This window comes from Sceloporus occidentalis, unplaced genomic scaffold, assembly GCF_023333645.1.
Source record: "Sceloporus occidentalis isolate IW3139 unplaced genomic scaffold, rSceOcc1.0.p SCAF_111, whole genome shotgun sequence".
Lineage (NCBI taxonomy): Eukaryota > Metazoa > Chordata > Lepidosauria > Squamata > Phrynosomatidae > Sceloporus > Sceloporus occidentalis.
The window spans coordinates 447,771-472,882 of NW_028317091.1; the positions used below are offsets into that span (position 1 = coordinate 447,771).

At 41.5% G+C, this 25,112-nt stretch overlaps 6 non-coding genes across 6 annotated transcripts; 3 read left to right on the forward strand and 3 right to left on the reverse strand.

Annotated features, from left to right (window-relative positions):
* The first annotated feature begins 6,033 nt into the window (after nucleotides 1-6,033).
* TRNAV-AAC (transfer RNA valine (anticodon AAC)) lies at nucleotides 6,034-6,106 on the forward strand. Its single transcript has one exon. It is a non-coding gene; the product is annotated as a tRNA-Val (tRNA).
* A 1,319-nt stretch (nucleotides 6,107-7,425) lies between these two features.
* On the forward strand, nucleotides 7,426-7,498 carry TRNAV-AAC (transfer RNA valine (anticodon AAC)). Its single transcript has one exon. It is a non-coding gene; the product is annotated as a tRNA-Val (tRNA).
* A 5,332-nt stretch (nucleotides 7,499-12,830) lies between these two features.
* Nucleotides 12,831-12,902, reverse strand: TRNAE-UUC (transfer RNA glutamic acid (anticodon UUC)). The gene has a single exon. It is a non-coding gene; the product is annotated as a tRNA-Glu (tRNA).
* A 497-nt stretch (nucleotides 12,903-13,399) lies between these two features.
* Nucleotides 13,400-13,485, reverse strand: TRNAY-GUA (transfer RNA tyrosine (anticodon GUA)). Its single transcript is given in 2 exon segments — nucleotides 13,400-13,435; nucleotides 13,449-13,485. It is a non-coding gene; the product is annotated as a tRNA-Tyr (tRNA).
* Nucleotides 13,486-13,643: 158 nt separating this feature from the next.
* On the reverse strand, nucleotides 13,644-13,715 carry TRNAG-UCC (transfer RNA glycine (anticodon UCC)). The gene has a single exon. It is a non-coding gene; the product is annotated as a tRNA-Gly (tRNA).
* Nucleotides 13,716-16,504: 2,789 nt separating this feature from the next.
* Nucleotides 16,505-16,586, forward strand: TRNAL-UAG (transfer RNA leucine (anticodon UAG)). Its single transcript has one exon. It is a non-coding gene; the product is annotated as a tRNA-Leu (tRNA).
* Nucleotides 16,587-25,112: the final 8,526 nt, after the last annotated feature.

Here is a 25,112-nt window from a genome sequence, read left to right on the forward strand (position 1 = left end):
GCAGGGAGACCAGCCACTGCCGGCCAAGTTAACCCCTGATGGCGAGCCTACGGATTTCCGATCCCGTTATCTCTGCAGCATCGCAGGGGTTAACGGGAGTAGAAATCCATAGGTTCGCCGTCAGGAGTTAAAAAGGCAGTGCGAGTGAGCCTATTGGTCGCCTGCAGGGTCCTCCTCTGGCATCAATCAATTGGTTGATGCCAGAGGAGGACCCTGCAGGCGACCAATAGAGTCGTTTGCACAAACCTACGGCGAACCTATGGATTTCCTCTTCCGTCAACCCCTGCAATGCTGCGGAGATAAGGTAGGCTAGATGGGGAAGGGACCGGGGAGATTAGTAGATGAAGATGCCGCTATCTTCGCTTCTTCGTTTCTTCGGGACGAACATAAAAACGCACTCTTCGTCTTCATTTTCATTTTCGCCCGAAGACAAATGCACAAGTCTAGTGTTTACCCATTATACAGTGCTGCAGAATATGACGGTGCCACCTAAAATAAATACGAATAATAATTGATTGAGAATCCGCTATAGCTTTACACCGTAAGTGTTTGAATGTCTTTTTGTTCTAATGCGTGATTATTAGAGAGGCAAAATATTGGCTCCACCCCTTTTTTAGGCCCCACCCATGTTTCATAGTAATGTGTATACAGCTGCAGTATTTGAAATCCGTCGTTATTGCTAATGATCGCTCAAACATATAAAGCAGCTACAATTCCAAGCACCAGTCCTGGTTCACTTACTGCGTCGACGCACTTTCTTTCGCAGCCGTAGTTGCAGCATTTTTGTTTCCCTTCGCAATCAGCATCAGTGCTGCATTGAGGGGGAAGCCTCTCGGTACAGCCACCAAGTGTCAAAGCTATGGGGCAATTGGCATCTGCGCATGAAGAAATCCCAGTATTAGCGGAATTGCGATCAACACGTGCTGTGTGCATATCGAGCCTAAATGTAGCTTATATCTGTTAATTTAATATTGTGGATAGTGTGGATCTTGGGGGTCGTAGGGTTAAGGTGGTTATAGAAACTGCAGCACTGCAATCACATGATTTTCAGACCTCACCTCGAGAATTGGGGACAGTTCTGGAAACCTCATCTCCAGGTGGAGGGCAACTAAAATGGGCACTGGTTTGCAGAATAAAAATGATCAGGAAAGACTAAGGGATCTCAATATGTCTGCCTTGGGGGAGAGAAGAGAGAAAGCGGATTGGAGCGAAAAGAGAGAGAGATGGGGAGAGAAGAGAGAGAAGGGGGTGGGAAAAGAGAGAGGGGATGGGAGAGAAGAGAGGGAATGGGAGTGGAGAGAGGGAATGGGAGAGAAGAGAGAGAGAGGGGAGAGAAGAAGGAGAGGGGATGGGAAAGAGAGAAACATGGGGAGAGAAGAGAGACGGGGGTGGGAAAAGAGAGAGGGAATGGGAGAGAAGAGAGAGAGAGAGAGAGAGGAGAGAAGTAGGAGAGGGGATGGGAAAGAGGGAAAGATGGGGAAAGAAGAGAGAGAGGATGAGAGACATTTAAATACGTAAAGGGATTTAACAATGGGCAGGAGGGAAGTTTATTTCAAAGGAGGAGAAAAGTTACCAAAAGAGACCAGAATCTAACCCTGAAGGGATCAGAGACTGAGATGAAGTTGATAGAAGTTTTACTTTCCAGCCCATGTAGTCGCCCGTTGGACAGTTGGTCACCCGTCTTAGATTGAGGAGCCCAACGCCTATCCCATGCATGTTTAAATTCCCTTATTACATTTTACGACTTCTGCTGGGACGCTGTTCCATTTATCTACCGCCCACTAAGTAAAAGTGAAAAATATAATTTATGACAGTTTCCATATTATTTTTCATAATTATAATCTGTATGCCACATCGCAAAATATTCATTCCCTGCATCGAATAATCTAGTTAGCACATGCAATAAAGGCAGAGTTAGCACACACATGTATATATTGATCATTTTGTTTCTACCTGGATCATTTGGGTTGTTGTCGCCGGCCCCAAATCTCCAAGCACACACAGCAATCCCCAGAAGGAGAAGGCTTCTTGCTGCAGCCATTGGAATCCTTAAGATCGCGGGCGAGTGTCAGCGAGTGCCCCACACACCGAACCTTATAACGCCAGCTGAAGGAGCGCCGGGGCAGAACGTTTCGTGCGTTATTCATATTAATCTCTCATATGCATGACACTGAAACAATGTCCCGACTCGTGACATCCATTTAACCCCGTATGGAGCGGTCATCTGTAAATCACTGCAAATCCTTGCACCTGCAAATAATGCAGGGAATTGATATCAAATGATGGGATCAGACCGGTGTTAGGGGAATTACACGTTATTTCTGGACTTTAGGGCTGGAAATAGATATTTTCTGTAAAATGGTAGAGGTGGCCTTGCATTAGCTGAAGGATATCTTCCAGTTGAAGATAGAGGATGTGAGTTCCCCACCTGGCTTAATGCATATGAAAGCTGTAAGGTCCCTTTAAACTTTCGTGGAGTCCCCCTTGCAAATGCATGGGTGGTTCTGCATCCCTCCATATTCATTTGCCCGTCACTTGCCCCCCAACTCTTTTTTGCATAGAGGAAATGTGTCTGGCCAAACATACCTCCTCGCACGTGATATATATACAACCAGCAGTGGCTCGGGGAAGGTCACGGAGTGGGTGGGGGATCTAATGAGACTTGCAAAGTACTTTCATATAGACTGATTGTTTAGGAGGCTCCCGGGAGACCGGATTTAGCCTTTAAGTTGGTGTCTCATGGGGGAAAATGTCTAATATAACTTAACCCCTGGCCTTGGACTGTGACTTAGTTTTAAAAACTAAGATCAAATTCCCAGCTTAAGTCCAAACCTACAAATGAATGCTTTTATTAATTTAGGTGAGGCTTTAGTTCTCTCTCTATATATCTTACTATATAAAGGTTCTTTAATTACTCCCCACTTGTCATATATACAGCGATCAGCCATACCATTATGAGCACCGACAGATAATCTTCTTATCATGGCGCCTGTCAGTGGGTCGCATATATGAGCCAGCAAGTGAACATTTTGTCCTCAAAGTTGATGTGTTAGAAACAGGAAAAAACGGGGAGCATAAGGATCTGAGCGACTTTGACAAGGACCAAAGTGTGATGGCGACTGGGTCAGAGCATCTCCAAAACTGCAGGTCTTGTGAGAGTCCCGGTCTGCAGGGGTTGGTACCTATCCAAAGGGGTCCAAGGAAGAAAAGCCATGGACCAGCGACAGGGTCATGGGCAGCCAAGGCTCATTGAGTCACGGGGGGGGGGCAAAGGCCGGCCCGTGTGGTCAAATCCAACAGATTAGTTCTAGACGTTCAAATTGCTGAAAAACTTACTGTTGGTTCTGATATAAAGGTGTCAGAACACGCAGAGTATCGCAGTTTGTTGCGTATGGGCCTGAGCAGACCTGTCAGGGTGGCCATGCTAACCCCTGTACCCCTACAATGGGCACGTGAGCAAAAGAACCAGACCACCGAGCAACGGAAGAATATGGCTGGTCGCTTACCTGGAGAACACATGGCAGCGGGACGCATCCATGGGAAGAAAGCAAGCCGGCAGAGGCAGTGTGATCGAATGTTACTTTGGCACATACCACCTACCTAAGCATTGTTGCAGACCATGTACAACCTTTCATGGACACCGTATTCCCTGGTGGCATTGACCTCTTTCTTGTCACAAAGCAAATTTGAGGAACACAACACACACACATTATATATATATATATATTAGTCTTGTCATGTATTAGTCATAACCATATGCCTATCCCATATATATTTAAACTCCATAACATTATTAGCCTTCACTTCTATTGGGAGGCTGTTTTCTATTTTTTCCCCCACCATCTTTCACCATCTGTAAAACTCCCTTCCAGCCTCTGAATGTTAGATTCCGGCCTCTTTTTGGAACTTTTCTCCATCTTAGAAATAAACTTCCCTCCTGCTGGATTATTTTATGCATTGAAATGTTTCTAGAACTCTCTCTCACTTCTCTCGTCATTTTGTCTTTTCTGGCTACTGGCAAACCATTTACCATTTTGGAATGTTTGAAACATCTATATTCATCTGTAGATGAAGTTAAAATCCCACCACAGAGTCCTTCCTCCAAATACAGATGGGAACTCCACAAGAGATCATGATGCATGAGCCAGTGGTACCCAAATCATTGGTCTACTGAAGCTTCAAGATTTGGCCCATGAGGGGTAGTCAAGATACAGTTTTTGGTGGTCTACAGATGCTTGGGGCTTGGTACGTATGAGGCGGTCTATTACTTAGTATATTATTAGTATATTACTAAGATCGAATAGAAGTCCCATTAGCCCAACTCTAATATGACTGATTATCCCTTTGTTCTGCGGACTTTATTTGTATTTGATGCTTGGTGTACAATGGAGTCCTATTGAGGGCAGCCTGTCCTGTGCTTTTGTAATTGTTAATGCAGTTAATTATTAATTCTACCCACAACTCTTCAGCAGAAGAACAATTACAGATATTTCAAAATGTTCCTTTTTGATATTTCTTTATGATTTCAGTAAATACATGGAAACAAAATATCAGAATTTGGCCATCAACGTGGGCTCGATAGCCCTTCTCCGTTGTCAGATGCTTCGACTATTCCGTGGGTGCTGTCACTATAGTTTTATTATTTGCATTACGCGTGGTCTTCTATAACCAAAGGTGTCAGCGATGCAGGCCTACCATCCCATTTAGTTAGGGATTTGTCACAAACTCTTGAGATGTGTTGTTAACTTACAAGACTTGGGACCTATGAGAAGCCGGTGGGTACAAAATTGAGCAAAAGTAAACAAAAATCCTTCTGAGCACTTGACAAACATGTTTTAATTCTTAATATAAATTCTGTTTAAAATGTGGGGCTTATTCACTAAAGGGAGAGTTGGCTGTAGAGCTGGAACGTCAATATTTATTACGAACAGCCAACAAGCTTTTCCTGCAAGGAGAGCTGAGCTGGCCCTATATTATGGATAACTCAACGTTTAAGGAGACTTTGAAGAAATCTTAGTGAGTTCATTATACAGGGCCAGCCAACTGAAAACTCTCTCGTCAACTCTCCGTTTAGTGAAAAAATCCAAATGTATTCTTCGAAAGCTCAGGCGTCACGTACTCTCTGGCACAGAGATTTTATTAATTTATTATTAATTAACACCATAGATGGGGACATGGTCTTGGATCAGACAATGTAATTGTGAGGTCTCTATAGGATATATAAGAGCTGCATAGGATCATGGAGCTCTCAGGTGTTAATATAAAGTGTCTAGCTTTGTTTATTAAGATCCCGACGAAGTTCCCCGAGTAAATGAGTTTTTATGACACGGGTTATGCATTTGCCTTAGCGCACCACTATTACAGGTCACGTAACATTTGTAACACAAATAGTATGTTATTGGTTATTTTTTATTATTAGTTTGAAATTTTATTATTTACTCTGATGGTTTCTTCAAATAAAACAAAGAGGAAACGTTGTTTTTAAAAATTATATTATAGCATTCTTCGCGGGGGCCTTCCTAGAGCATTTGGCACTTGGGGCAGTTCCTGTCTTCTGTCAAATTCTATGTTTTGTAAACACCACAGGTAACAAGTATAAACTTTTTCCAGCCCCCATAATTTAAATACTATGATGCCCCACCAAAAAAATATGGAATGACACAGAACATAGAAACTGTATGCCTTATACAAATTCTGAAAAAAATGATTGTGTTGGAAACCCAAAATCTTCTCAATAATACCTAAACGTCTCAGAAATGTGAAGGTTGAAATTTGTATTTATTATAATTAAGAAAGAAAAAAAAGGGGCCCTTGAGCTGGAATCAAACCAGCAACCTAAAGATGCCTGATTATATTTTACAACCCTCCGCTCTACCAGCTGAGATATTGAAGGCCATTTTGAAACGTTTAGCAGAATTTAGTTTTATGTAGAATATGGAATGTTTCATCAGATACTTTCAAGAAGTGTTAAAAATTGTAATCTTCTGCCTTGGTAAGGTCTTCTGCTCTGGCCTGGCAGGCATTTACATTCAGGTTTCTGTAGTGTAGTGGTTATCACGTTCGCCTAACACGCGAAAGGTCCCCGGTTCGAGACCGGGCAGAAACACTATTTTGATTTTATGAGAATATTTTTTTTTCACTATTCCCATTTGAAATACAGAACCAACCAGCCAGACTGGGGATAACTAAGCAGCACTCACAGTTTTAAGAATTCCACTCTTCCTCCAGCAATCATCAGAAATAATATTTGATGCCCTTTATGCCCATCCAATGCTGATCAGGTTTTACCATTAATTTTGGCCAGGGTAATTCACTTTTCCCGCAGTGACAGTTTCTATTACATAAATAGAATTTTCTGAAGGGACAAATTGCACATATTACATATAAAACATATACACTATATGTATCGGTAAGCGCTTGAGATGTTGGGGTATACGAATAATGTCATTTAGTTTGACCAGCTGACAAATGCATAGCAACACAGGGTTGAAATAAAAACTAAGCTCCCATACCAGGAGACAAACCCAGACCAACTAGGTGAAAACCAGGAATCCTAACCGCTAGACAATACGGAAAGTGACTTTAGAGGCTGCATCAACCACATGGGACGCCATATGTGATGGAGCTGCCACACATCACTTTTCTGTTCACCTGATCAGATTGCCGCTTTGTGGTACAGGTGAGGTGTATGGACACCTAACAACACCTGTGCCCTGGAGCAATTGGCCTGTTTCTTATGGCTGAAAACTGAACTAACACTAAGCCCAAAAATAAAGTTAGGTTGCAGGGTCAAATAAAAAGCTCTGCTTTCATGTCCTCTAACCACACCCCCTGGAAGAGTATCCCTGTTTTTCACGTGTTGGGAGGTATACTTTATATGAGACAGGCCTACATAACACCATTTTTTCCTCATTAAACAGTGTAAGTAAATTCCTTTTAGATGAAGTAAGACCTCTGCTGTCTAGTATGTTATCGGTTATTTTTTATTATTACCGTATTGGCTCGAATATAGGCCGCCCCCGTATATAGGCCGCACCCTAAAAGTTTGGTGCTTTTTAAAAGAAAAGGTTTTTTTAATAGACATGCTGCCACTCTCCCCCCCCCGAGATATGCTGCCACTGCCCCCCCCGAGATGAAGGTTGAAATTTGTATTTATTATAATTAAGAAAGAAAAAAAAGGGGTCCTTGAGCTGGAATCAAACCAGCAACCTAAAGATGCCTGATTATATTTTACAACCCTCTGCTCTACCAGCTGAGATATTGAAGGCCATTTTGAAATGTTTAGCAGAATTTAGTTTTATGTGGAATATGGAATGTTTCATCAGATACTTTGGAAAGCTCACGGACCTTCAAGAAGTGTTAAAAATTGTCATCTTCTGCCTTGGTAAGGTCTTCTGCTCTGGCCTGGCAGCCTTTCACATGCAGGTTTCTGTAGTGTAGTGGTTATCACGTTCGCCTAACACGCGAAAGGTCCCCGGTTCGAAACCGGGCAGAAACACTATTTTGATTTTATGAGAATATTTTTTTTTCACTATTCCCATTTGAAATACAGAACCAACCAGCCAGACTGGGGATAACTAAGCAGCACTCACAGTTTTAAGAATTCCACTCTTCCTCCAGCAATCATCAGAAATAATATTTGATGCCCTTTATGCCCATCCAATGCTGATCAGGTTTTACCATTAATTTTGGCCAGGGTAATTCACTTTTCCGGCAGTGACAGTTTCTATTACATAAATTGAATTTTCTGAAGGGACAAATTGCACATATTACATATAAAACATATACACTATATGTATCGGTAAGCGCTTGAGATGTTGGGGTATACGAATAATGTCATTTAGTTTGACCAGCTGACAAATGCATAGCAACACAGGGTTGAAATAAAAACTAAGCTCCCATACCAGGAGACAAACCCAGACCAACTAGGTGAAAACCAGGAATCCTAACCGCTAGACAATACGGAAAGTGACTTTAGAGGCTGCATCAACCACATGGGATGCCATATGTGATGGAGCTGCCACACATCACTTTTCTGTTCACCTGATCAGATTGCCGCTTTGTGGTACAGGTGAGGTGTATGGACACCTAACAACACCTGTGCCCTGGAGCAATTGGCCTGTTGCTTATGGCTGAAAACTGAACTAACACTAAGCCCTAAAATAAAGTTAGGTTGCAGGGTCAAATAAAAAGCTCTGCTTTCATGTCCCCGCCTCTAACCACACCCCCTGGAAGAGTATCCCTGTTTTTCACGTGTTGGGAGGTATACTTTATATGAGACAGGCCTACATAACACCATTTTTTCCTCATTAAAGAGTGTAAGTAAATTCCTTTTAGATGAAGTAAGACCTCTGCTGTCTAGTATGTTATCGGTTATTTTTTATTATTACCGTATTGGCTCGGATATAGGCCGCCCCCGTATATAGGCCGCACCCTAAAAGTTTGGTGCTTTTTAAAAGAAAAAGTTTTTTTAATAGACATGCTGCCACTCTGTCCCCCCTCCCCGAGATATGCTGCCACTCCCCTCCCCCCCGAGATATGCTGCCACTGTCCCCCCCGAGATATGCTGCCACTGCCCCCCCGAGATATACTGCCACTGTCCTCCTCCCCACCGAGATATGCTGCCACTGTCCCCCCCCCCCGAGATATGCTGCCACTCTGCCCCCCCCCCCCGACTTACCAGAGCAGACTCCCGGGTGTCTTGCGGGGCCGGCGGGGGACATCTACGCAATACTCGTATACAACTTCCGGTGCCGGCACTCAGCGGATGTGCCGGCACCGGAAGTTGTATATGCGTATTGCGTAGATGTCCCCCGCCGGCCCCGCAAGACACCCGGGAGTCTGCTCTGGTAAGTCTTGGGGGCAGAGGTAAAACGCATCGTGTGGACGTTCACCGGCTGCGGCAATGCGCTTAAACAACCTCCGCTGCCGGCACGTCTGCACAATGTGCTTTAACAATCTATTGTTAATAGACATGCTGCCACTCTGTCCCCCCTCCCCCGAGATATGCTGCCACTCTCCTCCCCCCCGAGATATGCTGCCACTCTGTCCCCCCCGGGATATGCTGCCACTCTGTCCCCCCCGAGATATTTACTCTGATGGTATTAAAATAAAACAATGAGGAAACTTTTTTAATTTGAATTAATGTATTATGCATTTCTTCTTAGCGTTGAAAAAAGAAACAGTACAATATCAGTAACATTTTTGGGGACTCAGGAAATAGAGGCAATAAAGAACATCATGGCTATAGTGTGTAAGTAACATGGGGTTCACGTACATGCAATATAGGTAAAAACTCTAATTAACTAAGTTTTACTTGATAATGGACCAAAAGTCAAAGCAAATCAGAAAAGATTTTCATACCCAAATTTGTCAAATGCAATATAAAGACAGAATATTCTGATACCCAGGAAAGACAAGACGTTTAGCCAAAAAGTTTAACAAAGGCCGAAGGGTCTGCTACATATAGATGTTATTGTGGCATTTTATTACAAATTTGTTAACTTTAGCTTTATGTGGAACTTTACATGAATATATTTTTTTCAAAGGACAAATTACACATTACAAATTACATATACCGTATTTGCTCGATTATAAGACGAGGTTTTTTTCAGAGCAAATGCTCTGAAAAATACTCCTCGTCTTATAATCGAGGTAGTCTTCTTATCAGACCTCAAATAGCTGGAAAAAATGTCCGCTGGGGCCAGGCTGCTTACCGGTGTTTTGGACGTCAGCAGCGTCTCTTGTACTAGCCAGGAGAACAGGAACCCAGCAGTGTCGTCACATGAGTCTGCCCCCCTCCTTCTTCCTCTGGGGGCGGGACAAGAGAAGTTGCAGAGGGAAGAAGCCGGGCCCCTGCAGAAGTCTGAGAGTGAGAGATTTGCAGTTTAGTTAAGGGGGTGAGGGAGGGTTTATGAGCAAGTATGCATGATTAAGGGAATTAGTGAGTATTTAAATGTTTGTGAATGAGTGTGTGTGATAGCATGGATATGTAAGGGTGGTAGCATGGCATAGGGAGGCTGTAATCACACTCCTATCGTCCCCAGGTTCCAGAGTGTACTGGCTGCCTGGACTTGATAGGAGTGTGATTGCTGTTAGAAACTATATATATATATATACCTCCAGAAATGCCCTTTAAACCACTCTGCCCCATGATATGCCTTTTAACCCCCTATATGCCAGAGTGGCATATAGGGGTATAAGGCATATCATGGGGCAGAGGGGCATATAGGGGGTATAAGGCATTTCTGGGGGCAGAGTGGCAAGCCTCGGGGCAGATGCGCATAACTGGGGGGGCAGTTTGGCAGATAAAAGGAAATAAAAACAAAAAATATTCTTCTCAATTATAGCTTTTATTAAATATGAAAAAATAGTTTACATGAATTAACATTTACTGGTAAAACTTTTTTCCTATAGGGTCGTCTTATATTCAGGCTTTTTCTTTTTTTCCTAAATTAATATCCAGATTTTGGGGGGTCGTGTTTTAATCGAGCAAATAAGGTTAAACAAATACACTATATGAAAGTATGTGAACGCCTCTGCTAATTATTGAGTTTAGGTATTGGAGTAATAACTTTGTATGCTTAACCACTAATTTGTCCCTGCTGGTCTCCATACTACTCTGGGCCCAGTACACAAGGATTGGTTGCGCCCCCTGAATATGGCCTTGATTATAGTCTATGGACATTTCCTTCAATCATTTTTTTTTGTCATACACATTAGTAGGTCCCAAAAGATGGGGAGTTCTTTTAAAAAGGACAAATTAGGCCAGAGTAAAAAAAAACAGGGGGGTTTAAGTTGAGGAAAGAGAAAGTTAAAAGGAAGAGAGAGTTAATAAAATGAGAAAGTCAGGAGGGGATAAAAAAGAAGGATAGATAAATCCCAAACAGCCAAAGTTACTGAAATCAGTAACAGAACTGGGTCCACACAGCTGTCTGGCAGCCCATTTGTATCTAGTTGAAAAGAATATCGGGACCTCATGCTCATTAATGCCTGTTTAGCGGTTCAGTTCCAAATATGAGCTGATAATGTAACCCACTTTGGAAATTTTACCTTTTCTCACTTGCATTCATTTGAATAATGCCACATCCCGAGTACATGCATAACGTGTTCACAACTCAGCTTTAAATGAATATACAAGTTCCTGCAGGAGTTGCGGTATGCAATGTGTTACAAGCTACATCAAGTTCAAGGGTTAACATTGCAAAAAGGCTTGAAACTTACTGAATAGACTCGGATGTGTAAAAAAAATGTTGCGTTGGCTGGGAGCCAAACCAGGGTCAACTGCTTGGAAGGCAGCTATACCACCAACGCTGTACGGAGAGATAGGCTTTTAATCTAGAGATGGGAAGGTCTGGGGAAAAAAAAACATGAGAAAAAAAAACATTTTCTTCCCGTTTTTTTCCAAAGCCGTTTTTTGTTTGTGGGAAATGATGTCATATCCCGGCGCTCAGACTCAGCAGCACTCAGAGGATGCTCACTTTCTATGGAGGTTGAGTGATGTTTTCTTTAATTTCATAAAAATGAACCCTGCTGATGATGTCCTGGGAAAGGCTGGGTTTTGTGACCCTTGAGTTTTAGGATAATGTGAGTTAGATCCAGTCTGATATACAACGAAGGTAAAAGAAGTGTGGAACCAGTTTTCACAGAGCCCGATAGATCTGCTACATGGGTGGTTTTAGGAGTTCTGCATATGTAGATGTTATTGTGTCATTTTTCAGCCTTTAGCAGAATTTAGTTTTATGTGGAATATGGAATGTTTCATCAGAACATTTAGAAATCTGGCCGACCTTCAGGAAATGTTAAAAATTGTCATCTTCTGCCTTTGGTCAGATCCTCTGCTCTGGCCTGGCTTATTTCTATACGTAGGTTTCTGCCCCACATGAAAAAGGTCCCTGGTTCAAAACTGGGTAGAAACACTTCTTTTCATTCTTCCCATTTAAAATACAGAGCAGATGACTTCATCAACAAAAGAGGGCAATCTGCTCCTCAGTTTTGTACCAGGTGGTGCTGTTGCCCTAGGTCTTGGCCTAATCAAGAAAATGGTGGTCAATCTACTGATGTCTTTCTTTCAGGTAAATGAAAGTGCTTCACATACTTTTTGCTTTGTTGCATTAGTGTATTCCAGCAATCATCAGATATAGAAGATATAATACTTGATCCCTTTATGCCCATCTCATGGTGATGGGGCTGCCCTGAGAACAAGAGCAGTATGATCAGGTTTTACCATAAGTTTGTCCGGTGTAATTCACTTTTCCTGCAGTGACAGTTTCCTTTTCATAAATAGAATTTTCTGAAGGGACAAATTATACATATTAAATATAAAACATATACACTTTATGAAAGGATGTGGACACCCCTCCTAATTATTGAGTTTAGGTATTTCAGCCACATCCATTGCTAACAGGTGTATAAAATCAAGCACATAGTCGACCATCTCCCTAGACAGACATTGGCATTATGTCTCCCTTTTCCTCTTCATCTGTCTTTGTTCTCTTTATCTCCCAACCCTTTCTCTTTACCTCTCCCTGTTTGTCCACTTTTTCTTTACCGCTACCTTTTGTCACTTCCTCTCCCCTTTTCTTTAATCTATCCTCCTTTTCTTTAATCTCTCCATTTTCATTATCTTTCCTCCTGTTGCTTTTTATATAATCTCTCTAATCTATTTTTCCCGTTTCTGATGTTCCTTGACCAGCCCAAAGAGGTAAGGAATCTGCCCCAGTATTTTGAGGTGGCTATTCAGGTAAGGTGAGCGCTTTAGATGTTGGGGAATATGATTAATGCTATTTGATTTGACCAACTAGCAACATAGGGTTCTAATAAAAACTAGCTTCCCATACCGGGAGTCGAACCCGGGCCGCCTGGGTGAAAACCAGGAATCCTAACCGCTAGACCATATGGGATACGTGTCTACACCCTACACACACCACATGGGATGGTGTATGTGACGGAGCATCCACAGATCCTATAGGAGGTGAACCTTTTTATTTTAAAATACAGCTGTAATGCCTGTCAGTCCGCGGCTGCAGTTGATGAGTTCCTGTTCCAATGATCGTTGTGATATGCGTCAGAGTTATATTTTCCCTGCAATCCCAGGTGATACACTACAGATAGATTCCTCCTCCGTACCCGAGATAGGGCAGAACTCAAATTATAAAACCCCTCCCCACCTGGTGACCCTCTGTCATTGAAAACAGCATTCCTGATTGCCATTACCTCCACTAGGCGCATCACTGAACTATAGGCATTGTCTACGGCAGAGCCTTTTGTTTGGATCTTCCCAGATGAAGTTGCTTTTGCTGCCCACGGAATTCGCAACTTAAGTCCACTCTTCACTCTTCACTCTGTAGGATCAACCTACCATTTTTTTACCCATCTCACAAAAATAAAAAAAAAGCATTCCTTCGAGCCGGAATCGAACCAGCGACCTAAGGATGTCTGATCGTTTTCTACAGTCCTCCGCTCTCCCAGCTGAGCTATCGAAGGTCGTGTTTTATATTGCTGTCCATGCTGATTGTACCTGGAGTAGCCCCTCCCCCCCAACATGGTATGCATTGTGTTACAAGCTACATTAAGTTGAAGGGTTGACATTGCAAACGGCTTGAAACTTACTGAATAGACTCGGATGTGTAAGAAAAATTTTTTGCGTTGGCCGGGAATTGAACCCGGGTCAACTGCTTGGAAGGCAGCTATGCTCACCACTATACCACCAACGCTGGATGGAGGGATAGGGTTTTAATCTAGAGATTGGAAGGTCTGGGGAAAAAAAAACATGAGAAAAAAAAATATTTTCTTCCCGTTTTTTTCCAAAGCCGTTTTTTGTTTGTGGAAAATGATGTCATATGGGTGGTTTTAGGAGTTCTGCATATGTAGATGTCATTGTGTCATTTTGCAGCCTTTAGCAGAATTTAGTTTTATGTGGAATATGGAATGTTTCATCAGAACATTTAGAAATCTCGTGGACCTTCAGGAAATGTTAAAAATTGTCATCTTCTGCCTTTAGTCCGATCCTCTTCTCTGGCCTGGCTTTTTTCTACATGTAGGTTTCTGTAGCGTAGCGGTTGTAACATTTGCCTCACATGAGTAAAGGTCCCCGGTTCGAAACTGGGTAGAAACACTTCTTTTCATTATTCCCATTTAAAATACAGAACCGATGATTCATCACCAAAGAGGGCAATCTGCTCCTCAGTTTTGTACCAGAAGGTGGTGCTGTTGCCCTAGGTCTTGGCCTAGTCAAGAAAATGGTGGTCAATCTACTGATGTCTTTCTTTCAGGTAAATGACTGGTGCTTCACATACTTTTTGCTTTGTTGCTTTAGTGTATTCCTTTGTTTTTCTTGTTTGTAATTTGGATTTTGAGATGATTTTTCCATGATATGCTTGAACCTGTGATTATATCCTTGATATGTTTGAACCATAATTTGTAGGATCAACCCACCATTTTTTTTCCCGTCTCATAAAAATGCAGCAGAAGAGCTGCTTTTCCCTGCTGATGTACTCATTCCCTTCCCCTTTTATGAATAAATTACTTTTTTACATCTCCGTCGTTTCCTGAGGTGGTCATTTTTGCGTGGCCTGCAAAAGCATAGCCGTGTAGGATAGAGCTTGAAGAAAGCTTCCCCTACGTGGAGTCAAACCCAGGCCGCCTGGGTGAAAACCAGGAATCATATCCACAGTACCAAACAGGATTGCAGTCCTTTGTCGGGTCCTTTGTCGGGTCCTTTGTCGGGTCCTTTGTCGGGTCCTTTGTCGGGTCCTTTGTCGGGTCCTTTGTCGGGTCCTTTGCCGGGTCCTTTGCCGGGTCCTTTGCATGGGCCAGAGCTAATCAAAAAAGTGTCAGGAGTGATTATTATTCTGTGTTTAGTGAGGGGTATTGTCAGATATTTTATCATAGAAAATATGTATTCCATATATTCTGTATTTTACATGAACACAAAATGGAGTCAGAGCCATTTTATTTTACTTAATCATGTAGTGATGATTTATTTTTGTGTTTGTTCCCTCTATAATAGAGAACAAAGGAGTATTCATGTATAATGATGTTTCAGTATGTATGATACAATTAATGTTATCTTCCATGAGAAAGTTAAGGAGTAGACGCTGCATATCTTTAGAAATGTAACTTGGAATGGGGGATACGTCGTAAGACCACCAAGGCCTGAGTTACTATCTAGGAGGTAACACCTGGCGATTAGGGTGACCAAGGATAAATTCCAAACACATATGTAACGGTTTTAAGTTAATTCTTAGACCAGAGCGTCTCTCACAGGTAAATTAAGAAATTACAACGGTGTAAATATGAGTAGAAATCCTAATTATAATGGGTAAAACCCACCGTTATGATTGGAGAATTCCAGTCAATAGGTGGAGGCTATGATAATAAGCTCTGTTTTTAAGCTTATGTCTTGGATAATTAAAAGAAAAAGGAAAAGGACGGACTGATTCACCAAATTTACCCCAGAGAATTGGAATCTAAAGATCCTGGCACCATATTTCACTCTTAGAGTTACTTGGAGTCTAACCTATATAACTGGTAGAAAGTTATATTCTTTCCCACTTAATTTCTTGCTACTGAACCTGGATTAATTTCTACAAGGACCAGTTGGACGACAGCAACAAGTGGTGGTAAATATAATTGTTTTATTATTCTGAATAGAGATGAATTTTGTCTTCTTCATATAGAATTCCCTGTTTCTGGGAAATAATATATTGCATTATTGTATATGACGGCTTGTGAGACTGCAGCTTATAACCCGTGATAATAACAATAATGAAAAGGTATTTTTACCTATAGATGAAGTTTGACATCATTTGCATCTATTAGGAATTTCACTAATACTCTTAGACATTATTAAATTACTTTTAATTTGTTATGTTAGTTAAACTAATATTAGAGAGATAGTGATATCTTTATTACTGCCCTGATGATGATTATTTTGGTTGCTGAGTGGACTGGAAATTAATTGTGTGTTAGACTCATAAAATAACAATTCATATTGATAACTATCGATAATATACTGTATTTGAATTGATTCATTTTTGACATGTTTTAAGAACGTTGTGTGTTATATTATGCACTGTGTGACTCATACATAGATTTTATAAATTGTATTCACAATAAATAAATATTTTTGATTGACTATCGTGGCGATATCTATATAATTTGAATTATAATTTTCGGCGATCTGAAAGAATTTAGGATCGGAGATAAAATATAGGGTATCTCCTTAAATTAATATTGTGGATGTGGTCCTACAATATTTGGTAGCGTCGTTATTTTGTGTGACGAAATATTGGTTTTGCCTATTTTGTCTCATTAATATCCCTAACAGTATCAGCACACAGTCTGTAGGATTATAATATCTAACGTTACTTTTGTCCACATCAAATCCGTATTCATCATACACATAACACAAAATGTGTTTGAGTTGCATGCTTTAAGTGGCTCGGATTATTGGGGAAAATATTTACCCAAATGTTTCTGAAACACAGACTTGCTTACTGCAGGTAGCGTGGCCGAGCGGTCTAAGGCGCTGGATTTAGGCTCCAGTCTCTTTGGAGGCGTGGGTTCGAATCCCACCGCTGCCAAAGCATTTTATCCTCGGTAAACAGTGTAATTCCTTTTATGAAAAGTAATACTTCTGCTGTCTAGTATGTTATTGGTTGTTATGAGTCTGACATTTTATTATTTACTCTTATGGTTTATTCAGATAAAGCAATGGGAAATGTTTCTAACTTGAAAATATGTATTATAACTTCTTCCTAGTTTAAAAAAGAATCCGTACAATATCAGTAACACTTTGGGCTAACCAGGAAAGAATATCATGGTTATAGTGTGTAAATATCATGGGATTCACAGACATGCGATATAAGCAAAAATCTAATTAATAAAATTTACTTTATAATGGACAAAAAGTCAAAGCAAATAAAAAAAAGCAAATTTTCAAACCCAAATTTGTCAAATGCAATATAAAGACGGAATGGTCTGATACCCAGCGTGTGAACCCCCAAGGGTAGACAAGCCGTCTACATGGATGGTTTTTGGAATTCCACATATATATAGATGTTATTGTGGCATTTTGTTACTTTATGTTTCTTCAGCACATTCAGAAAGCTTACAGACCTTCAGGAAATATTGAAATTGTCATCTTCTGCCCTGGTCAGGTCTTCTGCTCTGGTCTGGCAGTGGTAGGCATTTTGGTTTCTGTAGTGTAGTGGATCTCTAGATTGTAAGCTCGTTTGATCAGGGCCTTCATTGCCTGTTGTCTCTGTAAGTTAAATTGTGATGTTACATGCTACTTGTTATGTCCTGTCTACCCATTGTACAGCGCTATGGAATTTGATGGCGCTATATAAAACATTAAATAATAATAATATCTCACACGTGAAAGGTCCTCTGTTCACGCCGGACAGAAAGATATGTTTTCATTATTGATTATCCACCTCTTGTTACCATAGGAAGGATGATAATCAATCTTTTAATGCTGTCTGGTGATATAAAGCACAAACGGAGAATGTGATCGACAGTCTTGTAGGATAGAATGTGTTTCATCCTAAACTTCCCAGAAATTACACATTTTCATCTATTATAATTAAGAAAGAAGCTGTCGAAGGCTACAAGAGTGCATACACACAAACATAATCAGACACAGACACACATACCTATGCACACACCGCTTTTCCTTAGTAAATACTGCTACTTTTTTTCTTTAAATATAGCAAATTCTGCTGTTCCTTTAGATAAATTAATTTTGCTCTCATGGTTTCATCAATTAAATCAATGTAGAATATTTTTACTTGTTAAGACTCAGAGCCGGCCTTAAGTGTTCTGGTGCCCTGTGCGGACTACTCCTCTGGCGCCCCCCCATCCCAAAAAAAGGGAATCTCACTATCTACCCCCCCTGCCCCTTCTCACTGCCCCCCCCTCTGCCCCTTCTAACTATCTACCCCCTCTCCCTATCCTTACTTACTTTGTCCTGCGGTGGGAGCGGGAGGCGTCCGTCTTTCCGATCTGCCGCGGTGCGCGCTTCACAGCTGAGCGCCAGAATAATTCCGGCGCTCAGCATGAAACGCTGGCACCGCAACGGAGTCACGGAGAGTGAGGGGCGCCGAGCTGTTGCTGAAAACTTCACGAGCAACCGCTCAGCACCCCTGCCCGGTACTTAAATTAAAACACCGGGGTTTTTTTTTTTTAACTTTATTTAACATCCTCCGTGTTAAATAAAGTTAAAAAGACTTTATTTAACATGGAGGATGTTAAATAAAGTTTAAAAAAAACCCTGATGTTTTAATTTAAGTTCCGGGCAGGCGCCCCGTTGCCATGGCGCCTGTTACGTGGAATCAGGCACCACAGGTGATGGACCCACAATGCAGGAATGGCGAGTAAATCCGATAAACAAGCCGGGATCGAGGCAGGCAGCACAGGAGCGTAGTCAAAAAACAATAGCCAAGGTCGGAACGGGCAGCACAGGATCGTAGTCTAAGAACAATAGCCAAGGTCAGGACGGGCAGCGCAGGATCGTAGTCAAAGAACAATAGCCAAGGTCTGGTACACAAAAATAGCAATCAAAAAGGCACAAGCGAAACAAACACCCCGAGAACAATGATATGGACTCGTTGAACGGGCAAGGAAACACAGGACCAGGAAGTTTAAATAGGACCAATGGCGGGAAAGCAGGTACGATGACGTCATCGCGACCGGCGCAAGAGAAGCGTCGTCGCGATGGCAACAAAACAAAACAAACCCTCCTGACTGTGGTACCTCCGCGAATGACGCGGAAGCGCCACACAGGCAGGAGAGGAAGGAGACAGCCACCGTGGACAGGCAGCGGCGATCGAACACTCGATCTCCGCCGACATGCCCGCGGCGGCTAACCACAATGTCCGCAATGCCGCACATGTCGCACACCCCTAAGGCCGGCCCTGTTAAGACTTCACTTTCTTAGTCTAACTAGTGAGTTTAACTTAGTTCTTATGTTTCTTAGTTTAACGCAAAGAAGTAGTACAATACCGGAAACATTTTGGGGTAACCAGGAGATTGAGGCACATGAGGAACATCATGGCCATAGTAGGTCAATATCAAAGGGTTAACACACATTAAGTCTGTAAATTGTGCTAGACCTTTGTATTGATCAGGGAGGACAGTCACTTTCTGTAAAAGTGAGCTTTCAGAACAATCGTACTCCAAAAAAAGCGCACATATTTATGAACCAACTTCAATTTAAAAATATATATATATTTTTTTTTGTTTTAGGCAAATCAAAATGTTGAGATGGAGAAAACCCCATGATATCTATTTCCTTATAAGCGAAGCATTTACCAAACTGTCAATGTTAAACCTGTTAGACCTGATTCAGGGATTTCCCAGCTGTACTGTTACATGCAGACAAAGCCCATGGCTGACATTCTATACCATTCCAACACACACTAACACACTAACACCGACATTGACATTAAATGTTGAAATAGTACATTAGATTGTACCATTCATGATATGAGGAATTTCACTCTTAGAACATAATTTAGGAGGCACAAATAAATACTGTAATTGGGAAAGACATTGTTTTCTTTAAAAAACCGCAAGCTCCTTGTACGCTATGGCATAGAGAGTTAATTTTCCATCTAAACGTCATGGATTCAGACGTTTCACCAGATCAGAAATGGTCTCATGAGGACTTGTAAGAGATCCATAGGATCATGGAACCTGGAAGTCAAAGATAATGAAGACTCTGATTAAGTTCCTCTAGTGAAAAATGATGTTCTTCTAAAAGCATTTTTAATGTAATACTTAGAAACTGGAAAATGTTCCATTATTTTATCAAGAGCACATACATGGGCATGGAACATTCCCCACTTGGGCGCTGCCTGGTTGTCTTAAGAGCATGAGAGATGTCGTCTTAGTCTTTGTTGGTGTCCACTATATTCATAAGATGCCATATTCTAGAGCTCACACCCAGCCCCGAGAGTATTGCCCAGTGCGCCAAAGATCTCGACCATTGACAACATATATACAGTACCTGCTCCATAGTGTCATGGGGCTCCAGACGGTAGACCCATCACTTTTATTTTCTGTACATTCTGCATTCTACATTAGATAAACCTATTTACTATTACCGGAAGAATAACAAGAATTCACAACGAGTTCAGGGTAAGGATCAGTTTAGCCATTGGGCTTAAAAGGGCTGAAATGCATATTTATTGCTTAAAAAGCATTTCTTTCCCCTGCAGGGCAGAAGATGAAGATCCGTACCAAGTTCCTCTGCAGTTACTTCAGACCTTTTTTTTTAGCCTTTAGTGCTTCAATCAGTGTGAGGCTCGTAGACACTCTGTTTGGAGGAGAACATGATTTCAGTCCATGGATCCTTTGTTTTGGTAATCGTTATGAGCATTCTGGATTCAGATGCGATCATGATTGATGGTGAGTACCTGGGATGGAAAATACTTCAGCATCTCTCAATGTGGTTATAAGTATGTATGTTATGACAATAGGGTAATAGGGCAATAGGGTAGAACACTCAAGAGACGTGATTTTTTATGTTATCTTTTATGTTAGAATCACAAAACTGTATTGTGCTAATTAACATCATTTTGAAGAAGCTACGTTCCTACTGTCTTAAAAATTCTACTTTGTCTTTCATTTCTTTTTCAGAATAGCTATTAAATAACTTAGTACATACAACTTTGAACTTGTGCTGCCTGCCCTGACCTTTGTGCTGTCTCCTAACTTAGAATCTGTTCTGCTTGACCTGATATACTGTGCCGTCTCTAAACTCCGAAGCTGTGCTGCCTGCCCCAACCTTTGTGCTGCCTTTTAACTTAGAATCGGTGCTGCCTGTCCTGACCTGTTGTGCCGTCTCTACAATTTGAACCTGTGCTGCCTGTCCTGACTTTTGTGCTGTCTTTTTTTTTAACCACATTAAAGCTAGATTTGTGACGTCTGTCATACAGGTCCATATTATTGCTATTACATTTTCACACATTATAAAGTATAAAATAACTACAGGAAAATGATGTCACAATGTTTTCAATTGACAATTGGGCAGGACAACGTTTGTTTTATTCTTAGGTATGGATCTAGAGCTGAGATTCACAATACTATTCTAAAGAATCCCAATTCTTTGCATTGTGTTGCAGAACCTGGCTATATTGTAGTTGATACAAGTCGCTGCCCACTGGATATGGACTACCCCAGGTGTGGTATCGATCCTGTGAGCGGGGAATCAGAGTGCTGGACAAACAGAGATTGTAAGAGAAGGCAGAAATGCTGTTTCTCTGGATGTAGAAAACGGTGCCTTGTTCCGTTGAAAGGTATGGCCAAGGGTAGATCCCTTTGGGGGTCCACGATTGACTATTTTTTGATAAGCGTAATTAAAATAGAAGAAACTTCTGTTTATGATGAAAAAAGAGAAACCATGAAAACGGGTGAAACAAATGCAGTCAGTGGGCAAATATTTGTAATCCAATGAAATAACGCCTTTTCAAAAAAAAAATCTGGAAATAAGTTAGAAGTTCCATAGTGAGGTCTGTTCACTAAAATGCAAAAACTTGTGAGTTGGAAAAGAATGCATGTATGCAGGTGCTTTTGGGCAAATTTAGTAAAGCCAACTCTCCTTAGCACCCCCCAAAATTCATAGCTTGTAGACATTGATCTGCAGGAGAACTGAGTATATGTGAGTGTGGGAGAGTTCATCAAAGCAGGCAACTCATACATTTATTGCCTTACATGTCACAATTGCGAGTTGGAATCAAGCGGCGGGTGAGCACAATTTGTGAGTTTCAGACGAGGGTATGCAAGTTTAATTAAACTAAGCCCTTGTCTTTGCTCGCATACGCTTGCAAACAAGGCACATTTCTGTGAATCTGCAGGTTATTTTGTGAATGTTAGCATTTGAGGGCAATATCTGTTCAGATGCATGGATTGACCCAAATTAATTTTCAATTCATCTCACTTTTCATGTGGTCCACTTGTTGAAATATATAATTCCATTTTCAAGTGTAATTCTAGATCATGTGTGTTTCATGAATGAACATTATAACCATATAGTCTCCTGTTTTCACAGCAAAAACTGGTTCCTGCCCTCCCTTTAATCTCTCATTGTGCAGCCATGAGAATTATTTGCCCCATGAGTGTAAAGACGATGAGCAGTGCCAGGGGTCAAGCAAATGCTGCAAGAGATGCAGATATGAGTGTACCACAATGATGGCTCTTAGGTGAGTAGGCATCTCTAGTTTATCCTGCACCTTAGCGAGAGGAACCCTTGAATACCCCCACAATGTCTGTTAAGTGATAGGTAAGCTCTAAATTAACCTCTGATGCTTGAATGGGTGATTCTCCCATGTGCCCAACCATAACTAGTCACAGATGTTGTACCAATAGAATATTGTAGCTTACATGAAGCCAGCATGCTGGGGGTAACGAGAAGGAATACAATGATGATGGGTTCTAAGGCATGGAATCCAATATTGGAATATCTTATTGATCACAACAGATGGTTCCATTGGGACATTGAATTCCTTAAATATCGAGTCTACCGAGTTTGTATCAAGCTATCTGTGTCATCAAGATAAAGTAGAAGTTTTACATTGGAGGGGGAGTACTTCTATGTAAAAAGAGAAGGAAAGGTGCAGAGTAGACTCCTTTCAGTGTAGCAAGAGGTATAGAGCCTTAAAAAAGAGTACTAATTTAATTTGCTTTGGTAACAAAACTCATTCACCATACAATAATAATATTATTAGTCAACCCCCCTTACTTGTGTACATTGACCACTCAACCACAAGAAAACTCAAACTTCCATTTCCTTCATACCTCTAAACACAATTAAATGCTTTCTTTTAGGTCTAGGAAATAATCCCAATGCCATCCCCTAAAAAAGTGGAAGGAATCCTCATCACCTCTGGAGATTTCTTGCATCGTCGATGTAAAGAGTTTACCTTATAGTATGTGACATTCAACATTTCCTAATAGTTTTTTTCTTTTAAAGTCAGTAACATATTGGAAACTATGACTTTACCATAAATAGTAAAGTCATATAAAACATAGATAAATTCAATGTTATGCATTTTGTTGGGAGAAATCTGTTTATGAGATACCTAATGCTTTCCTTTAAGCAGGTACTTTCCAGTGACTTCATAATTCAATGATTGCCAGGAAACAGTGGTTAATTCACGGACGTTTCACATACTTTTTGCTTTGTTTCTCCAGTGTATTCTTTTGGTTTTCTCGCTTGTAACTTAGATTTATTTTCATGATATGTTCGTTACGTCTGAATCTGATTGGGAACTTGCTGTATAAATGAAAGAATGGCTCCCTGGTCAGTATATTGTCGAGCTATAGAATCTACAAAAAATATTCTATCAATAAAAGTTTATAGTGTTTTAAATGCTCTCAACGTGTAATTTGTCTGGCTCGCCTCCTTTAAGTGATCAGGGCTGGACTGTGGATAACTAATCTGCCCTAAAGAGGAATTCCACCCTTCTTCCATCAGACATCAGAGTGGAACATTGAGCAGCACAGGCTCCGTTCGTAGTGCTGTGGTGTATTCTGGCCTAGGCCGAGCAGAGGGCAGGTTCAGGGGAGCAACAACCCCTCAGCCACGTAAGAGCCAATTGCCCTACTGGGTGACCGGGGTGCCTGTAGCGCCGCTACTCAATAGGTTGGTTAAAAGGAAGATCACTGATTTTCACAATCATCTCATTAACACTACGGAGAATTGTGCAGAGCCGACACAACCTGTATAGCTTACTTTGATCCGGTGCCACATGTCCATATAAGGCGGAATGCAGGGATATGACATCATATCCCAGCACTCAGAGGAAGGATGATGATGATGCGCGGGGAGGTGGTGACGCTGCCCCGAATTTAAGCTAGGGCAGCACCAAAGATGAATATGTCACTGAGCAAGAGCACCACGTTTGGGCCTTACTCCGCGGTACTGAAGCATAGTATTTTCTTTAAAGAACAAATTGCACATATTACACATAAAACATATAAAAATATATGCCAAATATACATATTTACACGTTTTAGATCCGCAGGCTTTTACAGCACGATGGCAAGCAACCGGGCCTTTTACTTTTACTCGCAGAGAAGCTGGCAATCAGTAGAATTCTCTTTATTTTGGAGGAAGCCTCTAAACACCCGGCTTTCCTTTTTAGTGGAAGACTCCCGTGTACGGTCAAACACACAAAACCTAAGGTGGGAAGACAAGGAGCAGATGAACAGAAGAACATAAAAGACACAGACCTTATTCCCGTATGGTGTAGAATGTTGGCCCTAAGCACAAATATTTACAGGCTCCTTATTCATGGAACTAGTGATGAAAAGACCATTTATACATAAAGACTGCGTTATGTTTGATCAAAACATGCATTGGCGCCACAATCCTTCCACATCGGCTGAGGGGAGCTTTATGAGTAATGGGCGCCTCTGAGGAGACTGCGAAATAAGATGATCGTCCTGCCAGTTGTACCGCACTGCAGAATATGATGGTGTCATGTGCAGTGGCGCATCTGTCTTTGGTGGCGCCCCAAAGCCTGGGAAACGCCAACCACCGCACCCTCCCCGTCCTGACTGCCAGGATATGATGTCATTTCCCAGTGGAGGGTAAGGAGGCCAGCGATAAGATAAAGGATCCGGGAGGTCTCATCAGCTGTGGATAGATAACACAGTTTGCCTAGAAATGCACCACAGACGTAAGCAAGAGAGAGTTGCTTGTCTCTCCACCCCCCAGTGACTAATTCACACACCGGGCACAATGCCACACAAGCTATAACATATACACATACAAACACACACATACACACTAACACACATATATACTTTAACACACAGCTACACGCTTACACAGCTGCCCCCCACCTTCATTTCATCGACAGTCCCAACTCTCCCTGACTCAAAGACGCAAATACCATGGTATAAGTGGGTTGGCTGGGGATATCAAAGCAGGGGCACCAAAACGGCAATCTGCCCCCCTTAGTTTCGGGATGGTTACTGTGCCCCCCCCCCGGAATTGTCACCCTAGTCAGCCTAGGCAAAGAATAATAACACACATACTAAATGTAACACATACACACACTCGCTCTCACACACTTAAACCAGATTCACTTACCAGCCTG